The following is a 3228-nucleotide window of genomic DNA, read 5'->3' on the forward strand; positions in this document are numbered from 1 at the left end:
TGAACATGTTTTTAATTTCAAAAATTGTGCATTTTGGGAGCATAAAGTATAAATTTCAAGTTGATAGAACTGTTCTAATATAGCAGGAAAAAAGTCTCATTAAAAAGATGGACAAGAAAAACAAGCTGTTTGGCACAATCTTTCATTTCACTGCTTAAAAAAATCTGTCTTTCATTTCACCACTTAGAAGTGTTAAAATGTGAATAAATATAAATATGAACCTTTTCTCATCCAAATCAATCAAGTGGTAATCAGAAACATGCAGGGAATGAAAAATAGTTAAAAAGAAAATGATAGAGAAGATCAACAAGGAAATGTGATATTTTTTTATGAGGTAAAGTTAGTTGTCATTTCATGGGATCCATCCATCCATCTTTGCATCCTCCAAACTATCTAATGTAAGGTCATGTCATGGTTCGACTTCTCATATTTTAATTTATTAATCAATAATTCATCATTTTTGAAAATAATGAGTTATTTATTCACACACGTTCACTTACCCTAAACTTACCCCTCACACAAAACTTTCTGCATTTTTAGATTAAAAAAAATAAATAAATAAATAAACTGATTTATAAGCTTTTTCCCATGGGAACCAAAAAATTACTGGTATTATTATCCATTCTTTCCCATCATGTAGGGAATGCAGACACACACACATTTAAAGCTAACTAAAGGTGTACACATACTTGAGTATTTACAGCTAGTAGTGCTGTCAATTGATCAATTGTGATCGCATCCAAACTAAAGGTTTGTTTTTATTTCTCTGTACTGTGTATATTTATTATGTATATATAAGAATATGTTATATTTATATATAATATAAATTATATATATACAGAGGAGATCGAAATTAGAGAACAATCTATAAATACTTGATTTGTTTCTTGATTTGATCTTCATCACTCAAAATTTGAAGGAATATTAGCTGTGTAGGTATACCACTGTTCTACTAACATGTTTGACCAACCAATGCATTTCAACAAAAAACTTTATTTTGTGGAAAACACGAAAATTAGAGAACAGTAACCACTGTAGCATGAAAGAAGATTACAGCTAAAATCTTGGAGGATTACAGATGTCAGAATTTAGTGGGAAGTGTAAAGGGCGCTTGCTTTGAATAACATCTGTGGATGCAAGACATCACTATACAGTAGTTTCTCAGATCCTGGTCCACTCTTTCACAGTTCGGTAACTATAGTGGGTTTCTTAACCATAGCTTTCAGTTGTGTTTAGATCAGGACTCTGGCCCGGTCATTTTTATTATTTCAATCTTCTTAGCTTCAAGGAACTATTGCTTAACCTGTTTTGCAGTGTGAGTGGGAGTATTACCTTACATGAAAATTGCTGACTGACTGGGAGTAGCTTGCAGGGAAGGAACTGCACGTTGCTGCAGGAAGTCCTTCTGATAAACATTTGCATTCACCCTGCCATGTATCTGTATAAGAAGCTTAACTTCTGCTGCAGAAAACATCCCCAAACCATGACACTTTCTCCTCCACCTTTCACTGACTTTTACATATTGGGCTTTAGTCTTTCCCCAGTTTGACACTGAACATTGTCCCATCAGACTTGAATGAATTAGTGTTATTGTAAACTTGTAGTATTCTCCCCAATAACCCCTGAAATGCCCTTAATGTAACTGTCTGAATAAACATTAGAATTTATTATATGGTTCAAAGTAAATTAATGATTTTGGATTATCAGAGGAGCTTGCGTAATGTAAAGTGCGGCAGAGGAGGAGGTCAAGTTCTCATCTACTTTCTCACACACCTGATAAAGTTATTGCATTGGACACTTTGACCTTTTTAACTTTCATTGTCTGGGCAGTGAAACTTTTTATAACAGTTCGAACATTCTAAATATATTTTAAAATTATGTTCCACAGAACACTTTTTTTTTTTTGGTGCAATTTCCTAAAAGACGAAAAATTCCTTATTAAAGCGATTTCTGAGAGGCTAGCAGTAGCAAGATATAGCTTTGAAAGCATAAGGTTGCACCTTCCCTGCAGATCTCTTTCCAAAGCACCGCCTCCTCCAAAACACATGAATGCACTGAGGAGACTAGAGGCTAACCAGCAGCACAATGAGAGATGGTGTTGGTGGACAGTTGAATGCAACGCTCTCAGAATACCTCAAGTCATTCATCTGTGATAAAACATTATAGTTCAAAGAACATAATATTACAATAATAACACCTTCTACTCCTGCTTGTTCTGCAAAGTGTAATGGAACAAGCTGATGCCGTATCATGTCTTCGTGAACAGGGTGCATTGAGGTATGCAAATACAGTACATGCATTGACAGGAAGATCTCGGACAGAGGGATATGACTGGAAGAACATTTTATGGTACTACGTCTTCTATAGATGATATAAATTCATATCAATACATTTAGACCACTTAACTTAGTGATTGTTATTTGGATGTGAATGTACTTTCAACCAGCATAACAAAAAATGTTTTTATACCAAATCACCTGACCTACACTGTCTTTAACTGAAAATAAATAACAAAAAGTGGAAATATGTCTCTGAAGACAATAAATAAATAAATAAAAAGTGTGCCTATATAAAGCTAATCATGAATTAAAGGTATGACAAACTGTATCTAAACCAGTCCTTCCTCCATCATTGATAAATTACAGTGTGCCAGAGTTTGTCTAAAAGGCAATTATTTCACAGGGAGCTGCTGCTCATGTTTAAAAATGAATAATATGAAATATGGATGATCCATAGAGGATTGTCGTAGTAGTTACCGATCTAAGATGTGGCCATCATTCAGTAGAAGCTACAAGGAAAACTTGTTTTGAGTGATCTGTTTCTCTATGTTCTAACAGGTTGTTTACAATCATTAAAACGTTCAGGTAAAGGCCAGTGTCTTAGAGTCTTAGAAACTGACTTTAGGAACAATAGACTGTATTGGTTGCGACAAAGGTTGACAAAACTTCACACTAAGCTAATTAAACACTTACATGGTTTGTATACTGTACACACAATGCAAATTTAGGAAATTAGTCATAATGAGGCTATCATTGAAGAGGACAATTTAATAACTACAAAGAGAATTAGGCTGTCCACACTTTGATTATGCTAGTGTTTTTACACACTTAATTCTGTTTTCTATACAGCTTGAATAAAGGCTTTTGCTGTTTTCCATGAAGGCTGAACTGTAATGCCAGACTATGCAAACACGCATCATGTTGCAAGCACTTTAGTACACAAGTTCAT

The sequence above is a fragment of the Carassius gibelio genome, chromosome A5, assembly GCF_023724105.1.
Source record: "Carassius gibelio isolate Cgi1373 ecotype wild population from Czech Republic chromosome A5, carGib1.2-hapl.c, whole genome shotgun sequence".
In the NCBI taxonomy this organism is placed as follows: domain Eukaryota; kingdom Metazoa; phylum Chordata; class Actinopteri; order Cypriniformes; family Cyprinidae; genus Carassius; species Carassius gibelio.